The following is a 14729-nucleotide window of genomic DNA, read 5'->3' as shown; positions in this document are numbered from 1 at the left end:
GCTGTGCCCAGACAAGGAAGAGAGCATCTGTTTTTCCAGCAAAACATCTCTCTGTCTTGTCTACCAGACACTCACTGCTTCTGCCATGACAGCCACACCAGTGACATTGCTGGCAGTTGACCCAGAGCAGCTTTCTTCTCCAGAGCCCAATGACTTCCAGATCAGGCAGCCCTGTGTGCTGAAGGAGGGAGAGGTCATACCAAAAATACTGTATGTGTTCACGTAACCAGAGAGCAGCGGAATGTCTCCTGAGCACAAGGCAGAGACATTCCTTATGCTTGGCATCTTATCACTGAGTGATCAACTCTGCAACTTTAACATAAGGCACTGCAACAAAAAAAAAGAGAATCTTTTAGAGAAAAAATAGTAAAAATATTTTGTCACATGGATTTATATTTATTACCCATTTTGGCTGCCATAGAAGAATTATTAGTTTCAGTCAAGTTGTAAAGGTCTGCACTGCAGATTTGCTGCATAAAACAAGCTGTTCTTTTCTTCATAGATAAGCTATTTGCTAAAGAAAATAAGGGAAAGGAGGGAACTGATCAGGACACCAATTTTGACTATGAGTTTCACAGCTATTTTGCAGGCAACAGACAAATTGGGAGACTGAAGACTTGTAGGTTCAGTTCCAGGATGCAGGCAGTTATCAGGATGAGCCATTGAACACCATTCTGCTGTTACATCATCACTCAATTCAGGCCACTCAACCTTGGTCATGGTAATGAAAGTGTTTGAAGAAAGGTCAGTTGCATATAAGTTTAGACAGTAGTGTTTGATACTCCTGGCATGAGTTTGATAAACAGTTGTGGAAAATAAAATTTGCAATTGATTTTGCTAAGTAGCTATTTCAAAGTAATAGAGGTCTTTCCCGCACTGGGCAGCATCCGTTTCAGAATGCCTCAGAGACGTTACCTCATTAATTTTAATGAGAAGCCCAGACGTGAGTCTGACACAACCATAAATTGTTCTTCCTGTGTGTGCATGTATGTATGTGTTTAAAAGAGCTCCCTGTGTTACCCCATGAAGGACCTGACTGTGTTACATGCTGATGTTCACTGTTTGGGCATACGTCACCCTGGCTCTGCCACACAGCTCCCTTTTCATGCTTTGGCCACCCTTTGCAAACTACCTTAGTGCCTCTCCCTGCTATGCCCTGCATTCACAAACCTCCTTCCGTCTCTCAGGAGGAGTGAGAGATCCTTCCACTCCAGACACAACTCTAGATCAAGGCCATACCATCACCCAAAATACTCTCACTCAGACACAATCCTGACAGATGTATATTCATATCTGTTCAACCCCATGTGCCACACTATCTTTTTTAAGCCCCAAAGACTTCAAGATTCCCCCTCAAACCCTTTTGCAAGGCACAAGCTTAAGGTTAGACCCACAGCACAGGACTGAGGACAGCCAATGACCCTGTCAGCCCCAGGAAGGGGATGAGGGAGGTGAAATATGACAGCTTGCCCTCCTGTTTTTCCCATTTGACCACCCACCCTGCCCTGCAACTGACCTTAGAGGCATGAGCCACCTTTGCCAAGGGAAACCCCTCACTCAGTATATATGTCATGGGAGGGAATCCAGCTTTGTACCTTGTACTAATGACCATAATGGAAAACCGGTGTTCTCAATCCAGACCTTTCACCAGCAGTCGTGAGTTCAAATCCCAAGTGTCTGCTGTGGGCAGCAGGAGCTGGCTACATAAATGACATTGCCACACAGTACAAAAGCTGTTTGTCCCTGTAGTGATGTCATTTTATCTTACATAACAAGCAAAATGAATGGGAAGAGGTCACCTCCCATGGTACCTGAGCTCCTAAAATGCCTTCCTCCCATGTGCCTCCATTTCAGAGGTGACCTATTTCCCCTTACAGAAGAATCTTTGCTTCCTCCCTTTGCACAGTAGTCTTACTTTTTGAGAGGCTTACTCCTTCTGATGAGCAGTTCTGCCTGTGTTTCTCATGGAGGTCTCTGTCATTCCCTTTCCTCAGCTAATTGCCAGGCATTGGACCACCACATCCAGCTATGGGCCATTTTCAACCTGTCATGAAATTCTGGCACTACCCTCACCATCTCAAGCTGAGGAAGAATTGCTTGGTTTATTTTTTGTAGGTGTCTCTTTGCCAAGCTGCTAGCACTCAGCAAATACTCAAAATTAAGGTAAGCTTTACTATCTCTCTCTGTCCTTGGTGGTGAATTCTTGTACACAGTTTGTCAGTCACTTGGGTATTCTCATCAATGAGTATGTTGTTTCTAATCCATCTCAGAGTATTAAAGGCCACCCACTACCTCTTTAAAAGGATATGCTTTTAAAGTGTGAAGTTACAGATACTCATGTGACTTGGGCTTTCTCCACTCTCTACGTCCTGATTAGCATTTGCTCTTCTATGAACACACAATGAAGCTTGGCAACATAGACCCTTTGCATCCTGTGTGATCACATTTGAGTTTGTAACAATTTTGTCTTAATAATAAAAGTAGAAAGTCTTCTCTGGTACTGATAGTATTTCAGAATTCGAGTGCATCTGTTCCACTCCAATATTACAAAGTAGTTTCTCCTCCTGCCAGGCTGGGTACCTGGAGAACCACAGGTTTTGTCTCATCATCAGACTGACCAGTTTGAAGTCTTTGTCCTCTCAGCCATATGTGCAGTAATGCACTTTGGTTTTGGATGTCTTTGTTGTTTGCCAAAAGCAGCATGCTTTTGTTAGACAGGATGCTTTTATTGAGGGTTTGTAACTAAATCTCCTTTGTCAGATTCATTGTTTTCTGTTGCAATTGCTTCCATGTTTATTGCAAATCAATCTGTTCTCTGCTTTCTGTTTACTCTGGCACTGGTTTTTGCACCCTGGTATGCATCTTTAAGTAGATTCACTACCACTGGCTCACTGCTTGTTAACACTTCCAAGTGCTGGTTTCACTAAATTCCCAAATCTCTGGTGCAAATTGTTAAATTAAGTCCACTTCTAGCAGTAACCTCCTCTTGTGGTCAGTAACCATGAGTCACTCACTCTCAGATCAACTGCCAACCAAGCATTTAATGAGCAAGGTTCAGTTTTAGCCAGCAAGCCGATAAAAATGGTCAACAGCATCTCCTGACAGTAGGTCTCTTGTACAGCTGCCTCTGGGATGTTTCTGAAGGGCCAGAGAGTAATCTCTGTCATGATGCAATTGGCTGTTGATTTCTTGTGCCTCAGAGATAAAACTTGCTCACTTCTGTTTGTTTGAAATACCATTTCCTTCTACATAAGCTCAGACTCAATGCAACTCAATTCTGACTCTTCACCAGGCTCTTAAAAAGAGTTTTAAAACCCTATGGACTGAATGGGGATTTAACAGATTTGTTTCCTTCTGGCACTGATCAAGTTGCTGCCAGGGGTCCTGTAGGGGAACACCAGCCATTCTCACCTGGTACAGAGTGTGTGGCAGCATGCAAAGAGTAAACACAATGTCCTGTTCAGACTGGCTGCAGCCAGGGAAGCAGCGGAAAAGATTTTCCCTGACAATTGCACTTTCTCTGGTCTTGTTTTTCATATTTCCCCCTTTCCTCCAGCCACCAGCTCTCTGCCCCCTCCCTTTCCTCTCACAACTTCCAATGTGGTCTCTTTTTTTTCCACCCTCAGCCTTACATTCCCTTTTGTCTTTGGCTGACTGTGCAAAATTGCCTTCCATCCAGGGAGCAGCAATTCTCTGTGCTTGGTGAGCTGCTAACAGGGCTCTGTCAACAAACCCCTGGATGAGCAGCACGGTGATTGTGAGCCCAGCCTTTTGCACCAGATAGAGGGAGAGGCATTTCACTGAGTATGGACCTCTTCTGCAGCTGAGGTCTGCTGTTTGAGTTTCCATCCCTCGGGTGCAAGTGAATCTCAGATTAAACAGGACATGTTTTCCAGTTCCTGCTTTTAAAAGTAGAACCCATTTAACTCAGCAGACTGCCCAGCTGGAACAGGCTATTTACAGCTGTACCTGAAGCTCTGATAAGATAATGGATATGTTGTAAATACCTATCATATTATGTTGCCTTTAGTTAGTGTTTGGGATCACATGTGAAACAAATGGCTCCAAGGATGGAATAACATCTCAGGGTTCCTCTTCAAAGTGGGCTGGGGGTCTCATAGGATTTTTAAAGTTTGTTTGTTTTATTGGAAATTTCCTAGGGACCTGGTAAAAATAATCTGATTGCATGGAAAAAACCCATGTATTGCAGCTTGGATCGAAGGCAGGCAGTCAGAGCGGGCCGTTTTTCCACTTCATTCATTTAATAGGTGTATATTTCATTAAGTGAGATTGGACCTGACATTTATTGGAATTATTAAGGACCTGGTAAAGGAGTGAAGTGGAAGAGTTTAGAATAAGTAAGAGAGCAGAAAACACATGTGCACCTCATAGAGTAAAGAGTACTTATTCTTTCTTCCTCCGTATGCCATCTAGAAACAGAAATGTGAAGGAGGTTGGTCAGAGACCAGAAGATTGGCATGGGTTGTCTGTATTCTGCTGCAGATCTGTGTATTACAGATACAGAAGATTTTCCAAAGGGATTGGATGGGGGTTAGGCTTGCTCTTGGAAGAGGAAAGACAGCAAACTCCAGCTCTTGTTTGAGGTGGGCAATTAGCCATATCTCCTTCCTTGCACTGCAGTCCCCACAGCTTATCAAGAATTACTTGCAGGCCAACATTGTCCTGACAGTTCCCATGTGGCAGGAGACAGCTGGGGTGCTGCTCTCCATGGATGCTCAGCATGGCTGCTCTCATGTCCACTGAAATGTTTTGCAGAGCCCACTCCTCAAGTAGAAGTCCTTACAAGGCACACACATTGTTGCACACATGTACTGAAGATGAGCTGCAGCCAATGCTGGATGGTCCATTTGCTTTTTGTTGCTCCTCTTGGAGAGGAGGAAGATCCCATTAAATGTGCTCTGTGCTCTGTCATCTGCTCCAGTTTCCTGTCCATGTGAGAGATGTAAGAAGTAGACAGTCTTAATCTTTGGAGCTCTATGCAGACCTCATCAGCAGCTGTCCTGAGGTCTTTAATAAGGCTTGTTTATTTAAGCAGATTTTTCTATTTAATTCCTGGACCCCTCCATCCTTTGGTTCTGTGCGTCACTGTGGTTATATTCACATGGGCACTCCCAACCTGAGGAGCTGGAAAAAAGTTCCCCCTGAATGATGCCTAAAGCACAGTGGAAGACATGATTCTTACCCTCTAGGAAAATATAATCAAGTCCTTATGTGTCACTTAAATCCACTATTGTGTTTGTGCATCCTGTAACTACTGCTTGACCCATAAGGTGAAACAACTTCAGAACACTGGGCTCCTCTGGTGCCAGACTAGAGCCACAGCAAAGCTGATGGAAATTCTGGAATATTTATAGGGGCAACAATGTCAGCATCTGAACTGCTACTCCAGGAGGCATCAGGTCCCTTCCAGGTGTGACCACCACGCCTTCCTTCTCCCTCCTACCTTTTGTCCATCTTCTTGGAGGTACAGAATCTCTCCCTCATTAAGAGCCCATACAGTGTCTAATGTAACAGGGCCTCGACCCCACACAGCTCCAGGCCCTGCACCCATAAATCAAGTAGAAGAATGGGATTACAGCACTGTCACCCAATAGTAAAAACATATGTTTCAGGTCAGAGACATTGAAGGGCAAGAATTGCTCATTAAAGAAGAGAAAAATATGGGATTTTTAACTTGACATTATCAGGGAAAAATGTTCATTCGTGTTTACAGAGTTGTAAGAGCTTCCTGCAATGCAGATATGCTCTGACAGCAAAAGTGAAACCATACATAGCTGCTATAGGCTGGCCTCCAGGACTGAAAAAAGCCCCCAAGACAGAAGAAGGATTTGGGGCCCAGACAAAAGTCCCAGGCAGCACTGAGCTCTATGGCTGAAGGGAGCCTCAGTGTCAAGGTCACACGTCACACATTTCCCAGCTAGACCTGAGCTGCTGGACATGAGCCCCAGTCCTGCTGCAAAGCTCCCAGCCCTTCCACACCAGCCTAGAGGCTGGATTTGGTGGTGCTTTAGCCCCACTGCTAAGCCATGGATCTTTTCCCATTTCCAACTTGACTCAAAATGTAATTCAGGGGCTCGGCAATCTCTCCAGCCTTTGCCAGCCTCAAAGGAACTCTGGCCAGTACTGCCACCTCAGCACAGATGCCAAGTGTCTCAGTTTCAGAAAAAAAGTACTTTCTTTTGTAGGTTTCCAACCTGGCTTTTTCTTTCCTAAAGAAGGGATCTTATTAAAGCAAAGAAACATTTCTGAACCACTCAAAATAATCCAGCTCTATGCTGTTCCTTTTTTGTTGCTTTGTTTTTGTTGTTTTGGTTGTTTTGGTTTTTGCTTTGTTTTGGTTGGGGTTTTTTTGTTGTTGTTTGTTTGTTTTTGTTTGGTTGGGTTTTTTAAAGAAATAATGTTCTCTTGGGCCTGTAGAGAAACTTTGAATAGCACAATTCTTGGAGAGCCAAGAAAGGAGACAGGGCAGTCCATGGTGTAGTTCTGTAAGTCAAGTGTAACTCAAATCTAACCCTGCTTGGGTACCTGGCATCGTGGTGATGCATCCAAATGGTGACAGGTAAGGGTCAGGTGTGAGTTCTCCAGAAAAGGGGTGTGATACAGCTAATTCAGCCTGGTGTCCTTGGAGAATTGGAAGCTGAGCCCTTCACATTCTGAAATCTGGGAAATATTTGTCTATGTCTTGTTGGGAATTTTGTTACTTAAATAATCTGTGGTTTGAACTTGGGACACATGACCCTGCTACAGAGGGGAAGGCTGCTCCTTCCCTTTAATGCCCTGCTTAAAAACAGGATAACAGTTTCTCAGGGCTACAGGCAGGGCAGGCACAAGAGCAAATGAAGGGTCTGAAACTCCTGCTGAAAGCATTAAAGAGACACTTAAGGAAATTCGAGTTCAGTTTGGCCAAATCCACTGTAACATGGGGCAGGTCATTTTATCTCTGGTTCCCTGGCTGTAAAAGAGAAGAAAACTTTTCCCTACCTCGGAGTAAATCCCTTGGTTCTTGTCAAACACTTAACTACTGCAGCAGTGAGGGTCATATAAATTATAATTACACTGAGTGTCTGGTGCTGCTGCCCGGAACTAGCACTTCATTCTCTAGAGCACAAAATTTCTTTTTGGTGGCGAAATTAGCTGCTGCTGCAACCCTAATTAGGTTCCCTGTTTTGAATGACTCATTTGGCATATAGGAATCAGTTTTCTTTGTCTCCAAAGGAAGCTTGAAATCATGTTTTGAAATTCAAACCAGGTTATATTTGCCCAAAACACACAGACCCCAAAGTCTGGTTAGGACAGGGTGGGGAGCAGGGGTGTTAAACTTAGAAATGGATTTAATTAACCTTTGCTGTTTATTGGTTATTTCCAGAGTTCAGCCAGGTTAGGAAAAGAACAAGGAATGGGTCACCCAGTGTTTACACGAGGCTTCTGAAGAATAGCCCAGACACTTATTCTCCCCCCTTGTTTCTTTAAACACAGTTGAGTTTAAAGTTGTGGCTTAATTTTGGAGCCAAGGAAGGGGGATGTTGATTCAGAGAATGGTAAATAGGTAGTGGTAGGAGGCAATATGAACTTCTCTGTGTTACCTTTAACACCAGCATATCCTTCCTCCTCCTCAGCTTGCTGCATGCAGGAGGTGCTACAAGAGACTCAGTCTTAGGGTGACAGATCATTTCCATGCTGGGTAGTATTCTGATTATTTGTCTTCACACATGGGTCACCCCCAAATCAGTTTTACATTGTAAATTATGTTCCTCTGCACAATGTCACAGAATGAAAAGTTGGTTTTTAGGATTTGATCAGCCTGCTTAATGGTATGGAGCAAGAAACCATAAAAGCCAAATAGCTATCGTTAGACTGGCATAACCATTCCAGGAAGATCCAACAGTGGCTCTGACACTTAGGAGTGACAGGAAGGTTTGGTGATTAAACCAGCAAATTGCACAGTTGAATGGGGAAAATTGAGACACAGCACCACTTTTTTAGCCATTGGCTTTTGCTTTTTCTGGAGAGGAGAGGAGAGGAGAGGAGAGGAGAGGAGAGGAGAGGAGAGGAGAGGAGAGGAGAGGAGAGGAGAGGAGAGGAGAGGAGAGGAGAGGAGAGGAGAGGAGAGGAGAGGAGAGGAGAGGAGAGGAGAGGAGAGGAATGAAGGAAAATAAAACACACATAAAAAAGAAACAAAGAGGAATTTCACACACTTAAAGAAACAGTATTTTGAGTTCAGTATGTGACAGATTCTTTCCCTGAAGGCCTTTCCCTGAAGGCTTTTGGATTGTATAGATCAATACACATCCCTTGGCTTCAGTGAATATATACTTATTTACATCAGTTGGGAGTCTCATCTCATAAGCTAGTGAAAGAAAAGAAGAAAAAATTAACAAGGAGTTCAGTTTAAGATATGGAGATTACAGAGGACAAAACTTTGGCTCAAATGTTGTTTGTAGTGACAGTGTCAATCTGCAATAAGTCCATCAGCTTCCAACAGGAGTTTCAACAACTACAAGAGATAATCTCAGACTGGGAATTCAGTAGGCTATAGGTACGAGCAGTGGTGAAGAAAGAAATGCCCTGCAAACAGAAGAGCTATAGCAGGCAGAAAGAAAAAAAAAAAATATTAAGTATCAGAGCATCCACATGCCTTCACAGGCTGCCAGAATGTAATTCCCTCTAACAATCACCCAGAAGATACCCCATAGTTTTTTAATGATTACAAGCTGTGCATTGAGCTGGAAGTAGAAAACAGAGGGTCCACCAGTGGGGTGGGTGTGATGTCCACAGCCATGCTTTGCCTTCTAATGAGAGAAGGGGGGGAAGGTGGGGGAATAAGAGAAACAGAGAGAGAGAGAGAGAGAATGTGAAACAAAGGAAGAAACAAAGGAACATAAAAAGAGTGGATGACCTTTGTGACACCCCCAAGCCATGAAAAGCTAATTCTGATTGTCTCAAAGAAAGAAATAATGGTTTTCTGGTAAAATAAGCTCAATGAAACAGGGTCCAAAAATGGTTACAGGACAACTTAGGACACTGAGCCAACACTTGCTCTTTCCACAGAAACAGAAACAGGAATAGTTAATTTCTCTTTGTGATCTGTATGTAATCGGAGTCAAGAAGGTCTCTCATTACACTTTTGGACAGTGTTTGGGAGAGTGAAACCTCTAGTCACGGCAAAGCACTTCTGGAATCCAAGTGAAGATGAAGATATCATGGAAACTTAGGTCTGGACTGTCCAAAACATTCCTCCAGCCTTGAAGTGGAAGGCCTGGAGACACTACATGACAGTAAGTGGCAGTATTTGCAAAACAGAAGGAGATGCAAGCAAGCTTGCTCCTTTCTAATTATGGAGGACAGCACAGTCGATTCAGCCTTAAATAGCCTCTGAAACAGGAACATGCAAAGAGAAAATTTCCACTTGGACTGAAATTTTTGCTTGGTGGAAGCCAAATTCTTGTGAAAATTAGATAGACTGATATGGTTTTTCAGATCTCCTTTGGCATGGAAAGTCCAGGGTTGAGCAACTTCGATATATTTATTGGGCGGGTTCCAAAACATTTCAGCGCACAGATGCTACAAACTGTAAAAATGTGTCTACTGATGATATAATTGTCTAGGACAGAACTGTCACTGAACATCAGGAATTGTTTCAGCATGTGCTTGCTGAAGTTGCAAGTGGGGAAAGGTTTCAATTAAGCAAAATGAAATTTCAGCTAAATTAAAAAAAAAAAAAAAAAGAAGAAAGAGACAAGGGGAAAAGTCCCAATTGTTACAGATGCTGACCTTAAAATGATACAGTTGAAGTTCTGTCTCTCATACATGTTGAGTTTTAAGTTCATGGCAAGATTTTCACAACCTATGTGAAATGACTTCCCAAACACTGCCAAGGTAGTGACAACACAGTAAGTTTAGCCACTTGTAGTATGTACTGATATCAATCTAGGCTGCATTTTTAGGGTCCTATTAAAAGCAACGAGATTCTGCACAGATGCTTCAAGTGGTGACTTAGGAGCTCTATTTCATCCAAGATGTTGCACAACTGCATAGATGCCTGTAGTGCATGCAGAGAAATGGAGATAAGAAAGCAAATGCCTGTGCAGCTTAAGAAAACAATGCTGGGTCTTGCACATGTTTGTCCTGATTTGCCCAAGTCTCCCAAGGGATATAAACAATGCAAGCAGACAACAGTTCCCTCTGGAACTGGAAGCACACACTGCAAGCTTTGAGTTGATGACCCAGGATATTATTTAGTCACAGCAGACATGCTGTTGAGAGCATATGCTCCATTTGTCAGTACATAACCTGATGATGTGGAACAAGCAGGAACAACTAATGCAAACACTGTAAAAGCATTGTGTGCTGCATCTCCTGAGAACAGGGGAATCCTCCAAGAACTAAAGAGAGCAAGCCTCAGTGCACAGAGCAACTGAAAACTCCTATACATGCTTGCTCTCTGTATGTGCACGTGCTTCTGCAATGAAAGAAGCAGAAAGCAGGTGAAGCGGATGAGGAGGGCACACATAGCTGTGTCTAGCTATTTCTGCATTCATTCGGAGTCAGGGGTCAGCTCATCCTCCAACACCAATCAGTCCAGCCACACTGAAACCTAAGCCAGCAAGACAGATTCTCTGCTGAAGCAAGTTGGCATCTGTCCAGAGACAAAAGCAGGGCTCATCCTTCGGTGATGTGAAGCAGTGTAACACAGCCTTGGCTGTGGAAAAAGTCAACAGAACAGCAGCAATCATCAGGAACCGAGATTTTGGCTCCCTCCCTTTTGTTTTACAGTAGATTAGGAAGACAGAGATTTTTCCAAAAGACTGGCGAGGTGAATTGACAGCAGAGGGGAGGCGAAGGGAGGCAGGGAGCCAGGGTAAGGAGCTTTGCTGGACTCCAAGCTGATCCTGCCAGAGCCAGCAGTGGGATCGGCAAAGAGGAGAAGGCTCAGAAAGCTGAGTGGGAATCTGCCACAAGGGAAAAGAGACAGACACCAAGGGACTAGCTGCGGGGTGGGTGAGAAGAGAGTGGGTCCAGGGAACAGAGCCAAGAGGAGGAGAAGGGAACAGACCCCAGCAGCAGGACAAGTGGTAGAAAGGTTTGCTGTCCTCTGACACATTCATGATGTAACAGCAACAACTACACCACATGGCCTTTCTCGCGCCATCATTGTGCTTCTTCAGCAAATTTGCTGGTGTGCTGACTTAAGAAAAGTCATCTTTAAAAAGAGGAAGGGGGTTCAGTGGAGGTGGTACCACCTAATCCTGAAGTTGCCTAACACTTCTTATTGAAAGGCTGTTTTCAGTTGCTTCTAACTTTGTCACACTAACCATCTGGCCTGCAATTCCCCATGCTGAGTGTCTGCCTCAAGCAGAATTTGTTTTGTTCATTTGTTTTTGCATTTCTGCTTAAGTGGCATGGCTGTTTCTGAGAACAAGGGGAAGAAAAATGCATTGTTTCCCTCATGGTGAAACATTCATACTGGTTTGTGACTCCCATGTCTCAGAGTGGGCACCCAAGCAGAGGCTACCCTTGATGTCAAGAATGTGTTTTTGGAAACCTCATTAAAATCCACCCATTTGGCCACCTTATAAACCTCAGAAAAGCCAACATTTGATTTTTGCCTGAAAAAGAGATGAGTCAAGCACTTGTTTTCTCTGAAGGTTTCTCAGATATCTCTTATGGGTTTGTGCTTCATCTTTTCTGGCTCCTCTGTAGGTGTGCTGTTGGTGTAGGTCCCCTGTATGAGGACAAAACAATCAAACAGGGTTGCCTCTGCCACCACTGCTGCTGAGATTCCTGGTTGTGAGAGGGCTGTACCCACTCTGCCTTCAAAGGCAGAGGTAAATTGAGATATAAACTGGAAGAAGCTGGGGTGTAGGAAAGAAAAAAATCACATGCAGTATCAGCCAAAGATGAGAGGGTGTGTGTTATAAGTGAGAGCAGCAAGACAGAGGTCAGGAGTGCCACAGTACATGGGAGTACATCCTTCAGAATCTAAGGGATATAGTAGAAGTGTTAAAGCCATAAATTTCTCTTTTGTGTCTGTACATCTGTGTCCCATGGCAGCCCAGGCTCCAGCACCAAGCCCAGCACGGTCCTGTCCTTGCAGTCTGCATGGCTGGTGGGCTGCCTCTCTCCCATGACCTCAGGTGGCAAAGGACTGGAAATTTCCAGCTCCCTGATCCCTGGTGACCTGTGCCAGGGTCAGCCCATCTACACACCACTCACTCTCTAAGGAGTAAGAAAGGAAGCTCTGAAATTTAGTTGTGGTTCCCCCCACAAGTCTGTGCAACAGCACATGGAGAGCTCTGTTAAAGCAACATTATGACTGCACAGTGGAGTGAGGAAAAGCTAATCTGGAGGCTTTCCATAAAGCATTAATTCATCTCCTTTGTGCCTGTGTGTTATAGTACAGCCTTTAATTACATGATCACACAGTGTTTTGTCTGTTTTTTTCCCACAGGACCCCTGCATGTTTTATTGCCAAGATGGAGGGGAGTGTAGGAAATGAGGAAGGGGATTGGAGGGGAGAAGAGATGATCTGATCATTAATGCAACTGAATGCTGCCTAGCCCTGCTCCTACGACTGAGCCCTTGTGTGCTACTGGCAAGTCACTTAAATAAGCATTTTCTAAGTTGGCCACTACCTCCCATTTTGTTTGCCAAGCTACGGACACCTGGGGCCAGACTGGCAAAGTGCTGAGCACTCTGCATTGCCAGCAAAGTTGCTGGGAGCTGTGTCTTCAACATGAAATGATGAGAGTTCCTGCCATTATAGATTCAAGAAATCCTGACCACTCTTAGAAATTCCCTGTCGCACACTCTTCAGCCACTCTTCTGCTTTTTGCTCCTAGAGATCGTTCATAGCTGGCCATAATAGTTTGCCAGAGATGCCCTTTGGGTGGCTTCGATATCAAAATCTGTTAACAAGGATATTCTAGGGACAACTTAGCTCACCTTTTTTCTGACATCTCAGCTACATGCCATGCCTAAAATGGTACTCAAGTGTTCATTTTGTTTATTCACAAACCTTCCACAACAGTAGATATTCTTGTCTATATACCATTCCCCTTCCCTGCTTGCCTCCCTGGCCCTTGCAAAACTTTGTATTTATCTTGTCCCTGTTCTTTTCTGTCAGTAGGTGCCCAGCCTTCATATTTACAGAAACCAATTGGTTTTGTTATGTATCTGCAATTTTGTTTCTCACAAGAGTCACATGCAGGGTACATTCTCTGCAAAATTAAGTAACATGCCGACATCTAAACATATACAGCACACGCAGCCCACAAAATTAAAAAAAAAAAAAAAAAAAAAAAAAAAAAAAAAAAAAGGCACAAACTTTTTTAGCTCTACAGTGAACAGCAGGAGTCACTGGTCACAGACTCTAATGTCTTTATCTTAGTTCCATTTTGGTAAAATGGAAGTGCTACTAGCTCCTTCCTCTTTTCATAAAGGCTGTGGTAAGGGGAAATCTGTTCATGTTTCTGAACTGCTCAGATTTAGAGTGAAAGTGTCACAGGAAAGCCCATGAGGAAATGTAATCAGTTTGTGTTCTAGGCAGAGCTTAAGTGGTGTTTAGTAAATAAGGCTTGAGGTCAAGTGATGAGGGTAAGAAGAAATTCTGAGCAGTTACCCAGTGAACACATGGCAGTCTATCCTATACAGTGATAATCCTGTGACTGTGATACAGTGCAGATGCATATAGAAGTTTAAATTGAAAAATGAAGAACTATCACGATTTTAATGTCTTATTTCTGAGCAATTCATGTTTCCACCTCAGTATTTTCCAATGTAATTACTAAAAGGTAATAAGGACAGGCAATATAAAAATAGGTGCCCATCTAGCTCAAATATTATCCAGTTAGAACATTTAGAAAATAATTTCTTTATTAGGCATTTGTGCTCTGCAATAGAGAACTGGGCGTCATAGGATAGATTCTATTGTTTGCTTTTGAAAGCCCCAGGCAAAGGCTCTGGAGATATATTCTTGTGCATTTCACTATTTGATACTTCCCCACAATATTCAGGTTACGTTTTCCCTTAACCAATTTCCTGCTGTTTTTTACATATATGCAAGCACAGCATTAAAGATTCATTGTCCTGACTGCTCAGAAACAGTAAGTGTGAACACGTATTAACATGCCCCTGCAAACACAGCCAACCAAACCAAGCATGTTTGAGCCATTCTCCCATTGCACTTTTCAGAAACCCAAAAAGACTTGGATGATTTCTCCAAACCCTCAGTCCTTGCTATTGCTTTGCTTTGAAGATCATCCAGGTTACCACCACCTCCCTTGTTTGGTAGACCACTGATTTCACAGAAAGATCAACTTCCTGCTCCTGTTTTGAGTGCTCTTTGTGGCAGCAAGACCAAACTCCACTAGTCAGTCACAATGTGTCCTTAAGTCACATTGCATGTCAAGATCTTATCAAATCTGCTCCATGTATCGGCCCACCTGCCACCTTCCATCTCTTGAGCCCCACATCTGGCTTTAACCAACATACTCACAAGTTCTTTCAATATCACATCTAGCAAGGCTTTTCCTCTCTTCTCATAGTCTGTGTGTTTCAGAATTGATTAATTGATGTTTGTTTTGTGGTGGGTTTTTTTGGTGGTTTTGTTTTTTTTTTTTTTTCAAGATGAAATGTGGGGGGTTTTGGCTGGCTTTCTGCTCCTCCAAAGTCACATTGTATTTGTTCTCTGTCTAAACTTGCATTTGCAA

The 14729-nt window shown here is 43.4% G+C and overlaps 1 long non-coding RNA gene across 4 annotated transcripts in view; it reads right to left on the bottom strand.

The window, feature by feature from the left end:
* Nucleotides 1–57: 57 nt before the first annotated feature.
* LOC310907622 overlaps nucleotides 58–14729 on the bottom strand; it is a 51099-nt gene continuing 36427 nt past the window's right edge. Inside the window, exons 4-5 of one of the 4 annotated variants that reach the window (XR_014589677.1) lie at nucleotides 5465–5562; nucleotides 4281–4946 (exon numbers count right to left, since the gene is read on the bottom strand). This is a non-coding gene — a long non-coding RNA (uncharacterized lncRNA). The other 3 variants (XR_014589676.1, XR_014589678.1, XR_014589679.1) reach the window with 3 other exon arrangements.

The sequence above is a fragment of the Zosterops lateralis genome (genome assembly GCF_965231275.1).
Source record: "Zosterops lateralis genome assembly, chromosome: 3".
Lineage (NCBI taxonomy): Eukaryota > Metazoa > Chordata > Aves > Passeriformes > Zosteropidae > Zosterops > Zosterops lateralis.
The sequence above is the reverse complement of the archived record's forward strand: the minus strand, read 5'-3'. Positions and strand labels throughout refer to the sequence as shown.